This window comes from Peromyscus californicus, unplaced genomic scaffold, assembly GCF_007827085.1.
Source record: "Peromyscus californicus insignis strain IS unplaced genomic scaffold, ASM782708v3 Scaffold_1__1_contigs__length_55948999, whole genome shotgun sequence".
Classification (NCBI taxonomy): domain Eukaryota; kingdom Metazoa; phylum Chordata; class Mammalia; order Rodentia; family Cricetidae; genus Peromyscus; species Peromyscus californicus.
This window is the reverse complement of record NW_026294492.1, coordinates 32,465,748-32,489,607: the sequence shown is the minus strand read 5'-3', so window position 1 is coordinate 32,489,607 and position 23,860 is coordinate 32,465,748. Positions and strand designations below refer to the sequence as shown.

The 23,860-nt window shown below is 38.2% G+C and overlaps 1 long non-coding RNA gene across 1 annotated transcript in view; it reads left to right on the top strand.

Annotated features, from left to right (window-relative positions):
* The first annotated feature begins 5,341 nt into the window (after positions 1-5,341).
* The window catches only part of LOC128115183 (uncharacterized), a 96,519-nt gene continuing 78,000 nt past the window's right edge, over positions 5,342-23,860 (top strand). The window contains exon 1 of the long non-coding RNA XR_008220033.1: positions 5,342-5,426. This is a non-coding gene — a long non-coding RNA (uncharacterized LOC128115183). The remainder of the gene's footprint in view (positions 5,427-23,860) is intronic.

Sequence of the window (23,860 nt, the reverse complement as noted above, 5' to 3'; positions counted from 1 at the left end):
ATATAAACAACAGAATTAAATAAATGTATGATGAGTAGATAAAAATGTATCTGTTTCTTCCAACAGCTATAGTTTTCCTGCTCATATTTACTAATAAGAACAGTGGCAACTCTGCACTATTGAGACAATTTGAAATACCCTAAGTTATTTGCAGAGTTATATTTATCTTCCTCTTTGATTTGCTTAGCCAAAAAATTAAAATTAACTTGCATTTCCTTGATATATGAGCACTCTCATTAGGGAGATAGAATTCAGAAGTCTCATATGTGACAGAGAAGAATTAAAGGCTGAATTAACCATCATCTGGGCATAAATCAAGCCTTTTGCTTGGGAGAATCAGTGACAGAATTTTGAGCTGTCTTTGTGTGCCTGGTTAAGATGTTAATTTTAGGACATTGAAAGTTCCAGAAACGAATGCATAGAAGACATTTTGCATCATCCAAGAAGCAAGTATTGATTTGATTTGGGGGCTCATCTTTCTCAAGACCTTTGGTTTGTCTTTAACCTTTTGCTCCTCCTTCTGTGATCTTCCATTCCAGATGAGCTTCAGGCAAATATTTGCAAGTTTTTCATTGTAAATTAATTAGTTAACTAATTAGTTAATAATGTGTACATGTGTGTGTCATGGCATGGGATGGATTTTGGAGAACAACTTTCAGGAGTCAGTTCTCTCCCTCTTCTATGACGTGGGTCCAGGGGTGAGGCATGTGTGTCCGACTAAGGTCATTAGGCTGGCAACAGGCATCTTTACTGACAGAGTCATCTCTTCCATTCTCAGGCCATTTTTACCTGTCTTTATAAACCTAGTGATTGTTTGAACCATTTATGCTTTCAAAAGAGTCTCTAAGACTAGGCTATAGGAAAGCAGAAATCTGAACAATTTAAAATTAAGTTATTCTAAAATTACTCAGATAAGAAAGATTGTTATATATAGTATATATTTTTCAGTGTTCACATTCCAAGACCCTTTCTACAGGGGTACTTACTACCTACCCTGGGAAAACATTTCATCCTTTGAGGTTTGCTATTATTTTCTGTTTTTAAGAATCCACAGGGCAGTGGCCATTGGAAAAATACTGCTGATGATCTTACACTGTTCAGACTTTTTTTCCAGACAGAATCATGAATATAAACACCAACCTCAGTACATCACAGCACACATCCTGTCTTGAGTCTGTTTCAAGGACTGAGAAATCTACAAAGAGAAATTATAACAACAAGACAAGTCACTACCATTTTCCATTGCTCACTTTTTTTCAAGACATTAGTTGCTAACTTTCTGATACTTTGTAAGACTGAGATACACCATGAATTGGTGTATGCATTTGCTCTTGCAGTTCACATTTTTTTTTTTGCGTTCAAGAAATATTTGTCAAATGAGTGTTTTCTTTGTTATCTGTAGGATATGAGATTGAAGAAATACATTATCTTTAAAATAAAAATAATCCACAAATCCTTCTACTGTGTATGTATTCAAGTAAGTAAAAACAGCAAAAGAGATATCTATACTGTTGGGCTTATTCTCATACTATTCAAGGGCCAAGATACAGAATGAATTAAAATGTGCAGGAGCAGACAAAGAAGGTGGGGTGAACATACACAATGGATTTTTTTTTTTTTTTTTCAGCACGACCAAGTAAAATCTTCCATTTGTGGCAACATGCGTAGAACTGGAGACATTATGTTAAGTGAAATAAGCCAGGTGGAAAAAAATCAAATGCCACACATTCTCACTCATGAGAAGAAGAGAAAACGTTGGTCTCATAGAATCAGGGGATACCATAGTGACGGCTAGAGGGTGAGGAAGATGGCAGGAGGAAGGGAGAGAGGAGTTACGTAACGTGATGTAACATGTGCTAAAATAAGAAGAGTGAGCTGTAATTCTCTCCAGCCTAGAAGGGTGACTATGATTCAACACATACTTTGAAGTCCTTAGCACAGAGGAATCTCGATACAGAGAAATGCTACTTACTCTGGTCTGAACATTACACAGGATAACACAGAGTGAATTATCAGACTACTCCTCATCAATATGCATAATTATTACTTGTCCACTAACATTAAACTGAAGGATACAAAGGATTAGAGGCCAGAAACAAGCAAAAACAAACACAAACGGACCATTTTAAAATGTCAAAACCTTTGTGGGTGGGAGAGGAAAAAACCCATCAGAAACCCCAGCACAGCGTCAGCTCACACATGGAGATGAACTGGCTGTGTACCTTACTAGTTTTTTTATTTACTAAAAACAGTGCTTACTGGATGCTAGCCACTGCCAGGCTCTGTGCTAGACACTAACTTCATGATGATGACTAAGGCGAGCTGTGGACATTCTGAAACAAAACACCCTTTTATTTAAAAGAGTTGACTCACTTTTCTAACTATATAAAACAGCTGAATGTTAAGTGGAAACAAAAACCCTCAGCAAAAGCAACTGAATGGGGCACACAAAAATGTATATCAGTTATGCGGTGCTCTTTAACCTGAAATTAGCATCATGGTTTAACAGCAGTGGACACATGACTCATTAGGATCAAGAGGAGCTATAATTTTAAAAGAAGCATGATATTTAGGAGACAGTTTAAAAGGCATTAAATTACTGTGTTCAGTCTTGCATTTCAAAAATCATTAAAATGGGAAACAATAAACATTTCTAAAAACAATTGTTTTTCCATCTTTCTTATTTGCAACAGCTTTTAATTGTACTGTTAGTGATTTAAATTAGATTGTATTGATTAATGAATCAGTATAATTGCTTTATAAACTGGTGAAAGCTGTCCATCTTCGCCTTTTGTTTTTCCTGGCTTGAAGAGTTGCTTTATTATTAGGACTTAGTAATAATTACAAGTTATTTAAAATGAATTCTCTGACTGTGATACTAGATAAAGTAAATTTTGACAGCTGGTTAAATTTATTCAGAGTGTAGGCTGTGGGTTTGTAAAGTGCCCACATTTAAACAAGGCTAGTGAGATATCCAATGAATCAGAGGCGGGAGTTATTTGTCCACCGGTTGTCTAGGAGAGATGAGAAGCTAGGAGAAGACTTGATTATGTGCCTAAAGGGTTTCTTGTGCTGTTGTACTCTCTAAAGAACCTCTTCACCCTTTCCATATGTGCCATATGCTTGGGATGAACTAGGTCAAACCTGCAAAACTTCCTATGACCCTTGAACACATTGTGACAGAAACCAGTGGCTGCTTCCTCTGCTTCTATGGTTTCCCAAAAAATGTCCCATCAGACCAGGGCTTGTTACAGAGAGGCTTTAGTTTTATGTCCATCAGTGCTGTCTGGACCAGAGTGCCGCTGCTCCTAGCATCCACACATGAACACTTTGCCTGGGAAGTGCAATGCACCCAATCATTGAGTGTCAGCAAGAAGCGGGGATGAGACTTAATTGTGATGCCTTCTCTGCGCTACAGAGAAGGTTCCCATGCCCTACCAGCAGAGACCAAATGTGAGGCCTGAAGGAAAGATGTGCAACCAAGAATTTAGAACTAACAAGATGATAGCAAAATTAAATAAAGTGGGAAGGGGACAAGGAGAGTGGCATGCAAGTCTTCATTTCCCATGCCATTGTGTTTTTGAGAGGGATGAGAATTCAACGAGACTTTCAACGAGACTTTTTTTGTCATTACAAAAACTAGAACTCTTGGTAAATAGCAGTTAAATTCCTTTCTCTTCTTCAAGCTCTTCTACATGATCTACAAACTGTTGGCACTAACAGTTTATATTTCTACATCTATGTTCATTGTTTCTTTAGAGGTAGGATGAAGAACGCATGTTCTTAGGAGTGCAATTGGGCTTTGTTTTTGGACAGGGAGGATGCAAAATATTTTCCATGTTATTCAGGCAGCAGGGATGCTTGAATGTTTTAAGAATGAATGCATAGCCTAGAAAACAAACCCTAAATAACTTTAATAGTTATGCATGACAAATGAGGAAGAAAACTTCATACATTTTTTAGGAGTATTTCATTGGCATCTGCATTTTGTAAAATGCTATTTATATTTCTTAAATTGCAGTGATATTGAAAGAAGAGTATAATGTATAAATCAACTTTATAATTGTATAGCTTCCTGTGTATGCACAAGAATAGTTGTGAAAAAGAGGACAATAATGTTAATTAGTTGGGTTAGGAAAAGGGTAGCCCCTTCTTGTGGTTGTCATTGTTAATTTTGTGGTGCAATATAATTTTAGTAATTTGCAAATGTATGATTTAGTGGCTTTAAATACACTCACAGTGTTTTCATATTATTAGAACTTGGGAACTGACTGTTGACTTCAATAAAAATCTCATGTGCTCATTCACTGGTGAAAGGAGTAGATGATGAGTTAGATTAAAAACCCAAACAGACCTGAGTGGAAGAGTAAAAATAAACAAAATTGATTAAAGTTCAAGTAGACTTTTTTGTTCAGTTTTGTTTTATGTGGACTCTGTTTTTATATTGGTTTTATGAAGTCATAAAATACTATCCTAAAACCCGATGGAGGGAAAAGCAATTACATGTTCTAGAAACAAATGCTTTTTGAAATTGATATTTCTTCACTTTTATGACTAAGCTCTTGGTTAGAAAAATGTTGCAATAATGTTTCAAAACTATGACATGTTTAGGAGGACATTGCATTGTTGTACCGAAAACCTATGCTAGCCATTCAGGATCTTGACTAGATCATACATTAGCGATCACCTAGTCTGAATTTGTCACTTTAGAGGCAAGGAAAAAGAGGCCCAGAAGGATTTATCTTTTTCTCTACCTAGATCATGCAGTTGTCCCAGAAAGTATTATACAGTAGTTTGCACAGATAGAAAAGACAGAAAGATAACATAAATTAGAAGTAGGTGAAAAAGGCAAACATGATTAAAAAAAAAGAGAGAGTAGGATCATAAAGAAACAAGATTGCATCTAAGAGGAACAGACCCGCTTAAGTCTGTTGGGTGGCCACAGGTCAGACTTAGATGCTCTGCTGGCCAATGCAGGAGGGAACAGGATGAGTTAAGTAATTCAATTGCTCCAAAGATAATTGAAAATCATCTACTTGTTCATAAGATGGACAGGTACTTATTACAAAGGGGAAAAGTATCTCCTGGGAGCCCTGCTCAAAGAGCACATCTCAGAGTCAATGATGCCTTTGAACATTTCATTGCAGGAGCTGGGGGAAGTCCCTAGGGCTTTTTTTTCGGGTGTGTCATCTGTCAGTGAACACTGTTTGCCTTCCATGGAGGTGCCATTAGGTAAGGGATGGATGGTCTGAACCCTTCTCTGTCAGCTGGGACTTCCTGGGAAGGACATTGGTGAGTTGAGTTCCAGGCAGGCCCAGTAGAGCATCTGTTTCTGTTTTTCCAGGTGGTTGAACAGACAGTAGAGAGACAGCAACATGATGCTTCTGGGAGCTGAGATGAGCTGACACCAGGATTTCGCCAACATGGTGTGTATCTTCTGAGATGCTTGTTAATAATGCAGGTTCTTTTTCTTTAATTGAAAATATTTTTTTCTCACATGATATAAACTGAGTACTGTTTCCCATCACTCTATTACTACCAGATCCTCCCTGCCTCCCCTCCCACCTGGATTCACCCCCTTTCTGTCTCTCATTAGAAAACAATCTTCTAAGAGATAGTAATAAAATAAAATATAATATAATATAATAAGATGAAACAAAAAGCTAAAAACTGACACACCAGAGCAGGACAAAACAAGCAGAAGGGGAAAAAAAAGCCCAAGAAAAGGCACAGGAAACAGATATAGATATAGAGACCCACTCATTCACACACTGAGGAATTCTATAAAAATACTAAACTAAAGCCATAATATATACATGTATATATATATATATATATATATATATATATATATATATATATATGCAAAGGACCTTCAGGTTAAAAAAGAGATAAGAAAAATATAAATAAAATAAAAATAAAATATAAAAAATAACAAAAAAAATGAAAAACACTGATACGTTATAAGACGAGGAGCCTCCAAAGATGCTGTTGTGTTCATTTTCTGTTGGCCATCTACTGGTGGGCACGCAGCCTTCCCTGATGAGTAGTTTGTTTCCCTGGTGCGATTCTCTTGGAGAAAACTAGATGCTCACTTGCAAATAGTTATCAATCAGAGATAGCTTCTGGGTTGGGGATGGGGCCATGTGTCCACTTCTCCTTTCAGCTCTAGGACCCCATCTGGTGCAGACCTGTGCATGCTGCCCTAGTCTCTGTGATTTCATATCTGTAATCATCCTGTTCATTTACAGGGTCATGTTTTCTCGGTTTCCTCCATCCCCTCTGTGTAGCACGAATCTTAAAAGTTCTTATTAATAAAATCAAACCCGGTGCCAGGTATTGGGGTGAACTCTGGAAGATCAGAGAAGCAGAACAAGCCACAGCTTCCTCACCTCGCCAGTTCCTCAGCTGATCCTGTTTCCTCAGACTGGAAGCCTCTGAGTTCTCATCCAAATGGATCTCAGCTGAACTGCTGCTAAAAGCCTAACCAGCCCTAGTTCCTGGTTTTCATGCCTTATATACTTTTCTGCTTTCTGCCATCACTTCCTGGGATTAAAGGCGTGAGTCACCATACCTGGAGTTTCCAGTGTGGCTTTGAACTCACAGAGATCCAGACAAATCTCTGCCTTTGGAATGCTAGGATTAAAGGTGTGAGTGCCACCATTTTCTGGCCTCTATGTCTATCTAGTGGCTGTTCTGTTCTCTGACCCCCGGTAAGTTTATTAGGGTGCACAATATTTTGGGGAACACAATATCACCACACCTTCTAGCTCTTATACTCTTCCCCTGAACCCTAAGGTGAGGGATTTGTTGGAGACCTCCCATTTAGGGCTGAGTGTTCCAAGGTCTCTCACTCTTTGCGTATTGTCTGGCTGTTGGTCTCCATATTTGTTCCCATCTGCTGTAGGAGGAAGCTTCTCTGAGGATGGCTGAGCAAGGCACTGATCTATGAGGATAGCATCATGTCATTTGGGATAATGCAGGTTTTTGTCCCTCTTTCCTATTGACAGCTCAAGAATCTACACCTAATACAGGCAAGGAGTCTCACTGAAGCAGTATCAGTCACTGATCTGCTCAGGGTGGTACAGATGTGCTTCAACAGATGTGTGTCATTGTAGGAGGTTTCTCTTTTGGTTTTCTACCTGTATCTTTACGATGGCCTCCCTCCCTAAAGGCTGACCTGTTTTATGGGTTGCCACCATTTCCAATAACCCTTTTCTATTGCTACCCCTATAATTGGAGGTTTTTCTCTATCCTGCCTTGTCCTGAGGCCGCTTGTAAATAATCACTCAGAGGCTTAATATTACTTATAAATGCTTGGTCGATGGCTCAGGTTTATTACTAGCTAGCTCTTACATTTGAATTAACCCATTTCTATTAATCTCAGTATTGCCACGTGGCTGAGGCATTACCGGTCTGCTGGCATGTTGTTTCTTGGGTGGCTGGATGGCATCTCTCTCAATTTCGACCTTCTTTCTCCCTGTATTCAGTTTGATTTTCCTGCCTAGCTATATTCTGCCTGGCTATAGGCCAAATCAGCTTTATTTATTGACCAATGAGAGCAACACATATTCACAGCACATAGGAAGACCATCCCATAGCATACCCCAATTCATAGTGCAATGTGTATTAGATAATGGCTCCTGTTTTTTTTTTTTTTTTTTGGTTTTTCGAGACAGGGTTTCTCTGTGTAGCTTTGCGCCTCTCCTGGAACTCACTTGGTAGCCCAGGCTGGCCTCGAACTTACAGAGATCCACCTTGGTCTGCCTCCCGAGTGCTGGGATTAAAGGCGTGTGCCACCACCGCCCGGCTGGCTCCTGTTACTTTTATACTTAGAATTATTTCAGGTCTTGTACTGTATTGAGAATGAATTGTCCCACCCTATTCTAATGGCCCATGTGATGGTTATTCTTGGTTATCAACTTGACTGGATCAGGAGTCAACTGAGAAATGAGCCGCTGGGCAGGTCTGCAAAGGTATTTCCTGGAAGGATGAACAGGGAGGACACCCCTGCCTCTGGCCCCTGGAGGCAGCACTTCTTTGTGACAGCCTCGATCTAAGCAGGTCAACTGCTGCTCTTTGCCTGCCTGCCTTCACCCATGTCTGGTGAGTGGATCTACTTTATTGCTGCTTCTGCTACCAGCTCTACTTACAACAGAACTTAACTTCTGTGGCCAATGTGGACTGAAGATTTGTGGCTCTCCAGGAATTCTATAGGCCTTCATATTCAGATTGAGACTATTGAGGTAGCAGCCTTGTGTACTGAGCAGCTACTGTGTTCTCAGCATCTTTAGTATACAGACAACCATTGTTGGACTAGCCAGCAAGAATCATATAAGCCAATTTAATTATATCAATACCCATACATATATATCCACATACATGTATATATTAATTCTATGGTTTCTGTTCCTTTAGAGCTGCTGACTAATACAGCAGCATGTAGTACTCTTTGCAATATTGATCCCCATCTAGAATTTCTGGCCCTTCTCCCATAACTATGTCATTGAAGCCATCACACTGTGGTAATGTGGATGCCTTCCTCCCAAGGTTACCAAGAATTCTCCATCCTTCCTTTCTTAACTGAGGGCTTACATGCTCACTGGAACATGTAGATGCTTGAGTACAGCATATTCTGTTGTATTATTTATTTAAACACTGATATAATTGCTATATTTAGCATTACCTGGAGGCTACCACTTTATCTTTACTATCTAGTGTGGAGCACAGTAACTAGCCAGTAACACTCAAGACATATTTAATGAATGAAATAAAAACTACTATAGATTGATAAAATATGATTAGAAAGAAACACACCAAATTGACATAACATAAAAATAAGTTTGTTCAATTGATATGCCAGAGAGTGATTTACAAATTCCTTTGTTAAAAATCATGAAGCCCCTCAGTTCTATTTTATTCGTCAATGTGGCTATTTTTGTATTAGAACTATGGTATTTTTATTAGAGCCCTGAAGTATAACTTGAAAAATGGGATAGTGATACCTGTAGCAGCTTAATTTTTCAGGACTGCTTTCTATATCTTGGGTCTTTTGTGTTTCCACATGAAATTTAATATTATTTTTCAAATTCTGTGAAGAATTGCATTGTAATTTTGATTGGGATCACATTGAAACTATAAACTGTTTTTAGTAGGTGGCCATTTTCACATTAATCCTATGAATCCAAGAGCATGGGAGGTCTTTTCATCTTCTGGTACCTTTTTTGGAGTTGTTGGTCAGTGGGGTCTCACAGACCCCTTACATATTACTGGCTATTGCCATTGCTCTGGCTTATCCTCCAGACTTCGACAGTAATATCCTATTGCTAACGATGCTATACCCTTGAGTCATAAGACATGGTGAAGTCAAGGTGGTATTGACCTGGGAGCTTCAGCCCTATTGGCTAGCTTTCACAGTTCTGGAAGGTGATATGCATTTTACCAGTAGAGAAAAGTAATCACTATTCTTACTCAGCCAGTTCATCTGTGAGTTACAGCAATCAATGGCCTGGTAAGACATGCCCACTGAAGTAATAGTGGCATGAATATCATGGGAGTAATTAATTAATTACATTCTCATTGGAATTAAGGACCTCCTTATGAACAGAAGCCCTCATCTGACACTGATACAAGCGTTAAGAACCTGTAACTGGACAGATCTTAGGCAGCAGGGGAGAACCTACTACTATTCTACTAAATGGACATAATCATAGTGACTTACTGCTATAGCCATACGTTAGTGCACCCCTCAGCCCTCATCAGCGAAGTTTCTTTCTTTAATAGATGATGATAAAGACAGAAATCCACAATGAATGAAGATGTAAGTGAACAAGAGACTATGGATTACTCAGAAATCCTAATGGGGACACCCTTTCCTCCCAGGTCTGAGGGAGCATCAAAGAAAGGGGGTACACATATTTTAAGGGTCAGAAGCAATAGATGACTATGAGAAACTGTTTTCTAGACAGAACAGGGCAATTAGAAATATGAATTCACCGGGCAGTGGTGTCACAAACCTTTAATCCCAGCACTCGGGAGACAGAGGCAGGAGGATCTCTGTGAGTTCAAGGCCAAGGCCAGCCTGGTCTACAGAGCAAGATCCAGGACAGGCACCAAAACTACACAGAGAAACCCTGTCTCAAAAAACAAAAAAAAAGAAATAAATAAAAGGAAAAGAAATATGAATTCACAGTGGTTGTGAAAGCACACACGAGTCCCTTGCAAGCCAAACTAGACAGATACCAGCATGGAGGGGGGCAGGTAGATATGAAATCCTACTCCTAGCTGAGTAGCTAATGACAATTGATAACTGCTGGGAGCTGAAGAGTAAGTTTCTTTAAGGGCATGGCCACTGGTAGGCTGACCAAGTTCCAGTGGCTGGCCCTATGTCCAAGAGTATACAGGTAGCACAGATTGGAATTGACAGACATAAAATAAAAAAAAGAAGACAAAGTTGTGTGGATAGGGAGAGGGGAAGGATCTCGGGAGAGCTGGAGGAGGCTGAATATGATCAAAATACATTATATGAAATTTTTGTATAACTAACAAAATATTTTAAAATTTCTCATCTTCTATAATTTGGTAAAAATCATTTTTATAATGAAAAGAACTAAGTATAATTAAAAAAATGGTATATGGGAGATGAGACTGTGCTCCTAAGCTAAACATTTTCTCATAAAAGTTCAGGATAAGATATTTATTTCAACACTGGCCTCAGGGACTTGGTAAATACAAATGGCCCAAGAAAAGCAAATATAAAATTGATTTACTTATGTTTTTCTCTTTCCTTCATTCAAAAATATTCACACCTTTAAATTACTTGTATCCCACTTTGTTCCAGAAATAGACTTTAAGTAAATGTATAGTGAAGCATAACATCTAGAAAGGTTAAGTAAAACTATTTTGAAGAAGTGAAGGAAAAATAAAATGGAGTCCACTAAGAAGAACACAGGTAAGACTAATGATAAAGCATCAAGTACAACCTGTGAGTTTTTAGATGCTGGCCAGCAGTGGCCTTATTTATTATTTCTAGTGATCAAGCTGGCAGAGAAAAGTGATGGGTCTGTGAGAGACAGAATCACCTGGTACTGTGACACATGTCTGTAATCCTAACCCCTGAGAGGCAGGGCCAGGATCACTGCAAGTACAAAGTGTGAGGAATTAGCCTGGTCTCCACAGGGAGGTCCAGGCTAGCCAGGGCTATCTGGCAAGATCTTTTCCCAGTGCCACCCTTCACATAACCCAAAAAACGAATGATGAGAAGTTTTTCTTATAGATGCTTTAGGAAAAGATGTAGTGTGAGAGAGTGAACTGTGTGCTCCTCATATCCTTAAATATGCACAGTGTTGCATTTCATGTATTGATTTCCCGTAAGGTTGCCTCGAACAGGAAAATAGACAGTACTAGAACACAATTAAATGTGGTTTGTCTTCTAGGAGACTAATATGATCATATTTTTTTGACACTGTGAGTAAGTCTAGCAGAGTCTGTGAGTTCATTTGAGTGTGGATTCATGACTCTCTCTCATCCCCATTTCCTCTTAGTCCTACAAAGCCTCGACTCAGTTGTTTGGAAGTAAATTATTATTTTATATAACCACCCTGGGAGTCTTTGATGATACAAGAAGGTTTGTGAGGCACTTTTAATTAACATAATTGCTGAGTGTGTAAAAGAAGCAAATGAATTGCATGTACTTCAACCGATCATCTGAAAATTTGGTTTCTCTCGGTTAAGTTAAAATTGTTGTGTGAAGATAATTTGAGATTGTATTTCCTGGCTAATTTTCCTGAAATATTGTTGATCTATGCTACCAGTTAATTATGGAACTGTTTCTCTAATAATTTATTCAGGATGAGACTGAAAGAATTTCCTTAATATCTAAATATTTAATATTTAAATATTTAATTTCCTTAATATTTAAAGTATAGTATAAAACAAAGTCATAATTTAGAGTAAGTATTAAGACTCTTAAAAAATACCATCATACATATTTTTGGTGACAGAATCTCTACGTAGCCCTGGATGGAACTTGGGCTACTGCCCAGGGTAACCTTGAACTCATGATCTTACTGTCTCAACTTTTATTTATTTATTATTAGGTTTTTTCATTTTACATACCATCCCCAGTTCCCCATCCTCCCCTTCTCCTGACCCCCTCCTGCATGCCACCCCCAATCACTCATCAGAGGGGGTAAGGCCTCCCTTGGGTATTCAACAAAGTCTGGTATACCATGTTGTGGCAGGGCCCAGCCCCTCCCTGCTGAGTCAAGGCTGAGCAAGGTATCCCACCATAGGGAATGGGTTCCAAAAAGCCAGGTCATGTACCTGGGATAAGCCCTGGTCCCTGGGTAAGGGAGAAACCTGTCTCAACTTTTTAAACATTGAAATATGGTTGTGGGTCATCATACCTAGCAGAACAAACTTAGGGATTTACTCTAAGATATGCATACAGTCATTCAAATAAATCGAGCATGACAGAAATAAATTTAACTTGGACAAATTTAAAGTGTGTGTAATCAGAAGCTTAGTATGGTGACAGAAACTTTTGTGCCTTCATGTCTCGCTTTAATTAGTGATCCTGGTAGATCCTCTATGATGCTAGATGCAACTGTAGCTCCTAAGATGGCCCAAGAATCTCTGACTCCCCGTGCTGATGTTCTCAGCTTCCCAGGATGTTATTGAACCCACAGAAAATGGAAAATATCAAGAGTCAGAAAATGCAGTCAAAGTACCAACTAAACATCATAGTTTAACACAGCGCAGTGCTTACGTAGTGAGGGAGAGGTAAGAAGGCTCCCAGTTAAAGGTTCATTTCCCCTCACATCCCAGGAGCTGACTGGGAGCTTCTGATCCATTACTGTCCAGAATTGAGACAGAGTACCATCTTGCTAGCTACAAAATGATAACAATTTAAACTCTGCAGTGTGTTTTTTCCTGAGTGCCGACTGCTTTGGCACCATTGGAACACTGAAAGTTGTAATTCAGCCATTGTGTTGGGAACTATCTATATCCAGGCATGACTGAGTCTTGCTGGGCATGGATTATCAACTCAGTCCTAACAAGTTGAGAATGGTAGAAACAATGAGACACGGCTTTCAAGATTGAACTATATAAGGAAAATACAATAGCTTCCATCCCAAGTGCTCGCTCTTGCTGTTTTCTGTCTATCTGTTTCTCCTTTTTCTTTCTGTTTCTCTTGTCCTTGGGAAAGAAGCTGGCATTTTGTCATTACCCCTGTGCCAAGGCTGTATTACAAGGAAGGCTCCAGTTAAAAATCAACAAAGAGAGGAGCCTGCTGGGGCCTGCCATAGATAGTGAACGCATTTGGAAGTCAGGTACAACTTCAAGTACAACTTCAGGTACACCTTCAAGTCTGGCAGATAGCTTGACAGGAATCTCATGAGAGATTCTGTCCCTCCACACCAGCTGCATCTGAACTTCTGACTCTCAGAAACCTTGGAGTATTAAGTCACTCATTTTTATGCTACATCAGGTAACTAGTCCAAACATGAACACATAGACTGAGATTTCTTACTATGTGATAACATGTAAGCTATAAAAGACTCTCTTTGTTCGAGAAGTTGATTAGTAATCAATCTGGCAATATTCAGATAATAATCAGATAATTGGCACCATTCTTGTGTGACTAGAAAAGTACAAAAATGAACAGTGGTTGGTGAGCTGCTTGTTCAAACATGTTACAAAATCATTAGGGCTATGGACACAAGTGCCATTTGTCATACTCTGTTGTACTGAGCAACTGCTTCAGAACAAGGAAACATCATTGGCTGGTTATCAATTGACTGGGAAGAGTCACTTGTGGTTGTTGTCTAGAAACCAAGGCTTAGTTTATCAGACTTTAGTGAGGGCCAATGGTGTGTTCAACAGTCACATTTTGTGGATTCAGAGACAGATGGTCTCAGTCACTGTCCTCATGGAGCTTATGATAGGGGTGGAGGTTTAGCATCAGGGAAAAAGAAAAAGGCAAAGGAGAGGACAAAAGTTATAACGCTTTGTGATAGATGAAAATTATAAGGGAATTTCAGAAAGCTTTCCTGGGAAGATGGTGGTTTTTGAGCTGTGATTTATTTTCAGAATACTAAGGAGTTTTTAGGTAGACATTGGTGGTATAAGAACTCTCAGGACTGATGAAAGGGATGGTGTGCTGGTTTTGCCACAGCCATGTAGACAATGTCTAATGCATACAATATTTAGTTGACTATAATTTAACTTGAAGAACATTCTCTGTTTCTGTAATTTAATGAATTGTTAATTCCGGGAAGGACAGATTTTAGTGTTTTAGATGTTGAAGAGGTAATTTATGTCCTTAATTTATATTTAGCATCTCAGGTGCCTAACATATGATAAATCTAAAATGTAAGGTATGTCTTTAAAGTACAGAATACATCTGGGCAACACTTCTATATAAAATTTTATTACCACCAGAGCTGTGCCTTTAGGAAATTTTCAAATCGTAGTAATAAACACAGGTTTAAGGATGTGTTATGACAGGGTGACAGTTGTGGTCAGAGGAGAGACTCTCTCATTTCCTGAGATGAGGAATGTTTTCTTCATCTTAGTAAAACCACGAACTGAAACTGGAGGTTGGGTTGAGAAAAATCCTCAGGAATTACCACTATCAGCTAACTCAATGGGCCTTGGAGCTCAGTGCTACTCTGTGATGGTCCAGCAAGGGTTCAAGGCAAACTTTCAGCTGCTCATTCTACTACAGTCAGAGCCAGAAACAACAGTAGAATTGAAGTGTATGTATCCCAAAGTAAAGTTTTAAGAAGGAAGAGGAACAATATTCAAAGGTTGAGTGGTTTAGGATTCTCCCATGCACTCCAGTAGGAGCATCATGATGTCACAGTATTGATTTAATAACCTGAATGAGGGAAATGTCCTTAAATGTACTAAAAAAGGCTATTGACAACAAGCCTGTAGTCAACATTATGTTAGATGGAGATAAATTGAGAGCATTTCCTTTAAGATTAGGAGTGTGACAAGAATGTCCACACTCCCTTCTCTTATTTAATACAATATTCAAAGTCTTAGCTATAGCAGTTAGACAAGAGGAGGACATAAAGGGGATAAAAATAAAAAGAAATAGTCAAACTATTTATATTTTCAGACATGATTCTAAATTACATAGACCCCACACAACTTATGAAAAACTCTTAGACATAATAAACATTTACAATAACGTTATAGGATACAGAACCTATATAAAGAGTATCCTTTATATATACCAATAATGTTCTCTCAAAGAAACAAATTATGAAAAATATCCCATTCAAAATAGCTACAAAATTAAGTACCTAATCAAAGAAATTAATACTTCAAGACACTGAAGAAAATAAAAGAAGATGTTAGTAGTGATGGGAAGAACTTCCATGTTCTTAAATTGCTAGAGTTAACATTTTAAAAATAACAGTACTACCCAAATTTATCTACAGATTTAATGTAATATCTATCAAAATTAAGATGTGATGCTTCACAGATCTAGAAAAAAAATTCAAGAATTGATATGGAACTACAAAAGACCAGGAATAACTAAAACAATTCTAAGGAGTCAGACAAATCTGGAGAGCTCACAATACCAGATCTTAAATAATACTATACAGAGCTAAAATGATGCAGACTGCCTTGCACTGACATACAAACAGACAAATATACCAATGGAATAGAGGACCCAGAAATAAGTTGAAAAAACTAAGCCCTCATAATTCTTGGCAAAAGAGGCCAAAAAAGAAATACAATGGAAAACAGCCTGTTCTACAGATAATCTTGGCAAAACTGGATATTCACATGCAGAAGAATGAATTGAGATGTAGAACTTTCACCTTGTACAAATATCATTTTGAAATGAATCAGAAACTTTGATTTAAAGGGTAATTAAAAGGCAAAACTCATACCAATGAATTCAAATGCGTAGTATACTTCATGTTTGTTGAATATGTTTTTTTGGGGGGGGTATAACACAATGGTTCAAGTAGAAGATAGGATATTAGGACTTGAAGATAAAGTAGAGGAATTGGATCACTGAAACAAAGAATATGAAAAAAAATTAAAAATACACAGAAAGAACATGTAAGAACTTTGGGGTACCATGAAAAGACTAAACTTTGAATTTATAGGGATGGATGAGAAAGAATCCTAGGTCAATGGCATCAACCAGATCTTCATCAGGATCATAGAAGATAACTTCTTCAAATCAGGAAAGAGACACCTACACATTCATAAAAGAAACACATAAAATTCATGTTTAAAGAATAAAATGCCTAATTTCAACAGTAGTCACAAAGAATTACAGCCTACAGAGATATTCAGATACTGAAAACATAATCTAAAATTATGATTTTCTATAAGACAGCAGCCCCTTTTGGAGTCACATGTGAACGTTGCCCATTTGAGGACTTACTTTGCATTGAGAATGTATGGCTAAGATGCTGGAGCAGACAGGGCTCAGAGCTAATAGAGCATGAAGATTGTTCGAAGTATTTAAAATTTTTTTTATTCATCTTACATATCAACCACAGTTTCACCTCCCATTTTTCCTTCTGCTCTTCTCCCCCACCTCCTCCTCCACCGCTTTACCCACACCTTATCCACTCCTCCAAAAGGGTAAGGCCTCCCATGGGGAGTCAACAAAGTTGAGGCAGGACCAAGCCCATTCCCCCTGCATCAAGGCTGAGCAAGGCATCCCACCATAGGGAATAGATTTCAAAAAGCCAGCTCTTGCACCAGAGATAGATCCTGATCCCACTGCCAGAGGCCCCTCAAACAGACCAAGCTATACAACTGTCTCCTGTATCCAGAGGGCCTAGTCTAGTCCCATGCAGGTTCCGCAGCTGTTGGTCTAAAGTTCGTGAGTTCATATGAGCTTGGTTCAGTTGTCCCTGTAGATTTCCCCATCATGATCTTGACTCCTCTTACTCATATAATCCCTCCTCCCATTCTCCGACTGGACTCCCAGAGCTTGGTCTGGTGCTTGGCTGTGGATCTCTGCATCTGTTCCCATCAGTTACTGATGAAGGCTCCATGATGACAGTTAAGGTATTCACCAATCTGATTACCAAGGTAGGCTAGTTCAGGCACCTTCTCCAATACTGCTAGTAGTCTAGACTGGGGTCATCAATGTGGATTTCTGGGAATTTCCCTAGCACCAGGTTTCTCCCTAACCCCATAATGTCTCCCTCTATCAAGATATCTCTTTTATTCCTCTCCCACTCCATCCCTCTCTCAGCTTGACCATCCCATTCCCTCATGTTCTCATCCCCCACTCCCTTCCTTCTACCACCCCTCTCTGCCTTCAGTTTACCCAGGAGAGCTCATCTATTTCCCCTTCCCAGGGCAATCCATGCATCCTTCTTATGGTCTTAATTGTTACCTAGCTTATCTGGAGCTATGGGTTGTAGTCTGGTTATCCTTTGCTTTACATCTAGGCTGATCTCCAAAATATATAAAGAACTCAAGAAACTAGACATCAAAATACCAAATAATCCAATTAAAAAAATGAGATACAGATCTAAGCAGAGAATTCTCAACAGAAGAATCTCAAATGGCTGAAAGGCATTTAAGCAACTGCTCAACATCCTGAGTCATCAGGGAAATGCAAATCAAAATGACTCTGAGATACCATCTTATACCTGTCAGAATGGCTAAGATCAAAAGTACTGCAGACAGCTTACATTGGGAGGATGTGAAACAAGGGGAACACTCCTACACTGTTGGTGGGAGTGCAAACTTGTACAGCCACTTTGGAAATCAGTATGGTGACTTCTCAGAAAATGGGTAATCAATCTACCTCAAGATCCAATGATACCACTCTTGGGTATATACCCAAGGCATGCTAAATCATACCACAAGGACACTTGTTAAACTATGTTGATAGCAGCATTATTTGTAATAGCCAGAATCTGGAAACAACCTAGATGTCCCTTAATCGAAGAATGGATAAAGAAAATGCGGTACATTTACACAATGGAGTATTACTCAGTTGTAAAAAACAATGACATCATGAAGTTTGCAGGCAAATGGATGGAACTAGAAAATATTATCCTGAGTGAGGTCACCCAGACTCAGAAAGACAAACATGATATTTACTCACTCATAAATGGATACTAGATGCAAACCAAAGAAGTATGCTTAAATAAACATAACTTTGAAATTTCTGAGAATTCCTGGAAATGTTGATTTATTGCTCCTGAATCTCCAAAAGTGACATGCCGGGAATTTGAAAACACTGAGAAGCTTGCATTCTCCTCTGTATGTTATAACTGTGAAATGTATCATTGCTGCCAAATGAACATACATTTTTGCTAAAAATTAATTAACCTAGAATAAATATTTCTTAGTACTAGGTAATGTAGGGAAAGAGTAGCAAAAGAGAAGAAATAATTTTAATAAACATTAGGAGAGAAGAAGAATATCAAGGTAGAAAATATTTACTTTATTTTTAACAAATAAAACTGTATATAATAAAAATATTTTCACTACAAGCTCATTAGTAAAAGAGACACTGTTCTTTATACAAACTTTACAGAACAGAAAGTAGGCAAGATGATCTTGAGGTGCATAGCATACAAAACCCATCTCTATATGTTTCTCCACTGAGTGCTGTCCTGCTACAATTTGCCATGTCTTGCAAGCTGTTTCTTTTCCTTTGTAATCCCTCATCTTTTCATTAATGTTTCTCTATCATCATCCTTATACTCTGCTGGACCTCACAGTTCCTCCACTGTGCTATCTTCAGACTCTTAGGAGAGTCAACTGTGATAATAGACATGACTTCTGCATTCTGGGGGACAGCACACTCAATGATGCATCTTAATCCTATTCTTTTTAGAAGTAGCAGATTGTGATCATCCACATGCAGTTGCTCAGAGGGCATTAATATCTCAGAGGAAAATAGTGTAAATTTCTTCAGTTGCTGTAAATGCATCTCTTGCGTGTTTAACTATTTATATGGTCTATAATCAGAGAACTGACTTATCAACATTCTTAACACATCACTTAACATTCGCATGATTTTGGGATTATTTTGATGATAAATTGGTAAATGACAGAACCCTCCTATAGTAAAGCTGTTCATTTGCTTCAGAAACATGACTTAAGTTTCTAATACTACTATACTTAGGAGTAGCAAGAGAAATGCCATGCACAGTATGAGGTGTTTTCATGCTGTTGATTTTTTTAAAGGTCAAGTCAAGGGAAAAATACTATTTGAAAACATTTAAATAGATTGGCATGGTACACTTGTTTATTTAAATGAAGGTAATTTAGTGTGCTACATCTATATGTCAACAACTGTTATAATTCTATGAAACAACTCATAAATCACAAAGGAGGTACCAAGAATAAAAGAACAGTGGAGGGAAATTTAAGAGCCATTGAAATAGTGGAATTGGCAGTACAGAATGTTGAGCTCCAAACAGATCTGAGAGATGCAGCTTTTGCCAACAATAATGCTTTCCATGGTAAATCCAAGCACAAGGAATATGGCTTTGTAGCTATTGAAAAAGCCTACAGAGACAAATGAAAAGAAAGCACACTTTCTACCATGCATGCCATGTTATTGGAGGCAATTTAGAAGGATTCACATATAATCTACAAATTACACAAAGGCTAGCAGGCAGGTGTGGTCTTTATTTCAAACGATGACTCAGGCTGCTGACAATGGTGAAGGTCAATTCATTTTAATTTTTAGAAGTATCATGAAGTTAACATTATTTCCAAAGATCCTGAAAATGTGGAGCCTGTGTTTCTGTTTTCTGAAGTTGATGTTTTGGACAGCTTTTGCAGTAGCAACAAATGTCCTCACATCACACTGGCATACAAGAACAAAAATTTCCTTCTAACTCAGGTTGCAAGATACATCTAGGTCAGTTGCAATGCTCCTTTGGTTCATCCTCATGCTTTCCCTCTCCAGGGCCCTAGCTGAAGAGGTGGCATCTATATGGACTCTGCTAGGCTCATGGCAGTGCTCAGTACATAATAAAGTCAGAGTCTAACCATCTAAGCAGAGTTTATGCTGCTGCTGAATTCTGAGCCATGAGTTTTTAATATTATATTATTTTTGAGATTACACAATAATTATAACATTTCTTCCTTCTCTTTCCTGCCTCTAAACCCTCCCATATACTTTCTCCATTCTCCTTCAAATTCATGACCTCTTTTTATACTAATTTTTATTGCATGCATAAATGTCTATCATTTACATAAATATTCCTAAACATAACCTGCTCAGTCCATATAATGTTACTTGAATGTGTGTTTTCAGGGATGACCATTTGGTATTGGGTAACCAATTCATGTGCTCTTCCTTGGGGAAGACTATCTTTCCCACCCTGGCTTTCCTCAGTTGCCTATAGTTCTTTTTGTAGAGTTGAGGACTTGTGGGCTTTTCCCATCTGCTTTGGCATGTCTGTTGGTATTGTCCTTGTTCAGCTCACATTTGGGTACTCAGTCAGGAGACCTTGGGTCTCCTGATCCATAAAGATTCTGCTATTACTAGGAGATACAGTCCTTCTCAACAAGAAGGAAACATTCCTGGTATGTCAAACCTAGCTAACTACTCAATGCTAGTGAAGTTGTCATGGTTATTGGAGGAGAATCTATAACCACTACTTTAGTAAACCAGCATAATCCCTAAGAATAGTCTATAAACACGGATAAACAGAACTTTCATCCTTCATCATGGAAACTTCACTTTGCAACAGACTGAATCATGTTTGCTCCTAGTTTTTGGTCATAACAAGCCACAAGGCCAACCCTAAAATTTACTGGGATTAGAGGTTAATTTGTCATACTGAGAAGGGTCTTTTATACCGAGGAGGTTAAAAAAAACAACAACAAAGACTACAATCCTATACTATTGACAAAAAGGCAAATTTTAATATTTTGGAAGATATAAACATTCCATTAAAAATCATTGTGATAGTTCAGTCTGTAAAGTTCTTGCTGTGAAAGCATGGGGACTAGCATATGATACCCAACACCCATGTGAAAACCAGGCATGGCAGTACACACTTGAGATATCAGCCCTGGCGAGACAGAGAAAGGCAGATCCCTGGGGTTCACTGGTCAGGCAGCCTAGCCTAATTGACAAGCCTTGGGTCCTAGTGTGAAACCAAGTCTAAAAAATGAGATGAGGAGCTCCTGAAGAGCAACAGCCGAGGTTGATCTCTGACCTCCACACACATGTGCACACCTGTATATCTGTATACCTGCACATGTGTGTATTTTGTGTCTCTTCTTTCTGGAGATATCTGCAGACCTTTCTTGGTTATCTCTCTTCCAGGTGTTCTGAAAAAATAAGTCCCACCCTCCATGATTTGTCCATCTGTCTTCTTACTGCCAAACTATTCCAATCCTTATTCATGCAATTCGAATGATTGTTTCAATACGGAAATAACTAAAGTGAGGTTCCCCAAACCTGAGCCCCAGAACTGTTCTCTATCTGCCTTCTGTGACCTCCATTTGAGTGGGTTTTTATTTTTTTGTCTCATGGACTAAATACTGTTACCAGAAATTGATATCAGTCTAAATGTGTCCCTCCCTCTCATTTTCTCTATCATATCCGTTCTAGATCATCCTGACTTAGAACTATGAATTATATGTGGCTCCCCCTTCCTTTCATTGCCCAGCGGCCAAATGCCAAGATACATAGTATTCTAACACTGACATGTTTCCTGTAGCTATCCACTCATTTTCCACCATCACCTTCATTCTGCCTTACTTCTTTGAGTCATCTTAAGTTTAGATTCTCCCACATCATTCTCTCTTCTCTAGCTTCTTACTCATCTTCAGAGTTCCATATCAGAACCCACAGAACTTTCTAGTTTCCTGACTCTAAACTGATCATACATTTATCCTGAGATGATTTTTCACAGTATTTCCAACTAGATGTCTTGAGGTTGTCTTTTGGAAGTCAATGTTAACTGAAGTTCCTGGCAGAGCAGGTAACTGATATTACCTGAACACGTTCAGAATTTCCCACTTGCTGTCTTTTATTGACACTTTTGACTCCAGCCTCAGCCATGCTTTTTAAATTCATTCTCAAAAAAACGTTTCTCTCAAAACTTTGCCTGGTAACATTTAGTTTATATTTCTCCTTCAGCTTAGGTTTTCATTGTTTTTCAGTGATTTGTAAAGTTATTTTTTCCATGACAGACTACCAACATTCCTGCCCCCAGATTGATGGCTACTTATGCTTGTCGCTCTCTGCAACATCTCAGAACTCTGTAGATCTCCTGACCCAGGAATGGGGCAAAACACCTTGGGCCTTTTCCATACTAGGAAAACATTCGACTACTGAATTATATCCTTATCCTTTGTAGACAAGTAATAATGTTGCTTTCAGAGCTTAAACTAGAATACAACCTCTCTGACATCTACTAGGCACTTCTTAAATGTTAATTATTACTGTTTTTAGTTACTAAGATTTCAAGGAATGCTAGTAAAATGTGGCTAGAGTTACTCAAATACATTTTCACATAATTTTATACTTTTTTATTAAAATAATTAGTAAATGAGAATACATTCTGGGTAGAGAGCATTGAGAAATTATTTATTTTCTGTTTACATGAAGAGTTATAATCTTTTTTGGGGATGATGAATGGTAAGACCCATTCTTTTTACAAAATTAATTTATGATTAGGAATTTTAGGCCTAGCATATCTAGCAAATAAGTTTTCTGTAATACATTGTCTCTGAAAGTTGAAAAATATGAAGTAATGACTTCTCATGAGTTTAACCTCCTTAGAAGATAAATACAAAAGGAAATGAATTATGACATTCTGCATTATGACTTCTCCAGCATCTCAATTACCTTGGTTTTTATTCTCTTAGAATAGTTACCTACCACATAATTGCCCTGCTCCATGTGAACTTAGAGAACTTTTCAAAAATAGGGCACAAATGGGTGGGTAGGTGTGCGAGTGTGGGCAGATCTACTGCTAATTTCAATTTTAAAAACATAGGCTTTAACTTCTAGCATTTGTTGTCAAATAATGATTAAATGTCTTAATTTTCAGAGACATTAACCTGTCAAAATCATCACACTCAGTTTACACAACTGGGGAGACATGTGATGACTGGTATCAGAAAAGGAAGTGAAAGCAATTCTTCAGGATTCCAAATGCCAGGAGTCCCGCACGTTTCATTACAGTTGAACTTTTTAAAAGAAACATAAACATTTTTGAATTTCCCATTGGAATTTCTTGCTCCTCAACATTGAGAGTATTTCAGCCACTGCCACCAGAATTGACATCTGAGCTTTTCATTCCTCCTTAACCAGCCATGTTGTCTGGACAGTACGACCGAGGCCATGTCCACTTCATTTTTTTGTGGCCTCTAGGAAACACTTACCTAAGTTTCCTACATAAAGTTTTACTCAGTGTAGTGAGATTTTAAACCACCTCAAAGACAAAGGTCTTGTCTTATTCTTTAAAGTATTTCTGAAAAAAAAAGGCAAATTAATTAAATAAAAAGGGTGTGTAGGTGGTTTGCTGTCTTAGACATTCAGAATAGCTTGTCTTTCTTTACCTTCAAGACAATGCATCTTCAGATGTCAGGAATCTGATGCTGCTGCTTGTTCATATTGTAAAAGAGAAAATGTAAACTTTGGTCACATTTACAGGTGAATGCAAGTATGGTGACTCAGCTTAGTTAGTGATAAAGTCTGTGCCTGTACTGAGATCATTAGATGCTCATGTCTTGAATTTCCCGTGTGTAAGTAAGAAATGAGGACTAGATAGGCTTTTAAGTTTCAAATTCTAAATTTCTTTAGCCCCAAATAAAATGTATTCTATATATAGGACCCATAGGTGGCAGTACCATGTAATAAAAGTAATGAAAG